Raw genomic sequence first — 608 nt, 5'->3', positions numbered from 1 at the left:
AAATGTCTCTTTTTTGTTTCGAAAAAATATCGGACCGTGAGACTAAAGTATCGAACCGAACCGAATTGTGAATTTTCTGTATTGTTGTTCCCCTACTGTGTACGGGTGCTGCTGAACGGACGGCAGACAGGACTCCACGATCATCAGAAACATGGCCGACATGAAATAAGTTGCTGTTGTTCCCCTCTTCCTCCTCCTCCATTAACTGAAAAACTTCCATGCCTGTGATTGTCGAAAAACTGAAACAGCACCAGTCAAAGGGGTTTCCACGCCATGCGGTTGCACTGTTTCCTGGGGAAGGTGGCTTTCTGGAGATCATCAACGGGGTTTCTCTTTAACGTCTGTGAAAAAACATTGCTTTGCTACATCAGAAAAACAAAACAGTTGTCTGCAACAGATATGATATTACCTATCTTCACAGAATCCCACTGAAGACGTTCCAACTATTCCTTTACCCTGTGTCAAATTATTTATTGGTTTGTTGTTGTTTGTTTGTTTTCCTGTGTCATATCATGTGCTAAATGAGATATACAGTGGGTAAAATAAGTGTTAAACACGTCACCATTTTTCTCAGTAAATATATTACTAGAGGTGCTAATGACATGAAA

This window comes from Austrofundulus limnaeus, unplaced genomic scaffold (genome assembly GCF_001266775.1).
Source record: "Austrofundulus limnaeus strain Quisiro unplaced genomic scaffold, Austrofundulus_limnaeus-1.0 Scaffold1374, whole genome shotgun sequence".
In the NCBI taxonomy this organism is placed as follows: domain Eukaryota; kingdom Metazoa; phylum Chordata; class Actinopteri; order Cyprinodontiformes; family Rivulidae; genus Austrofundulus; species Austrofundulus limnaeus.
Note: the sequence above shows the minus strand (reverse complement) of the source record.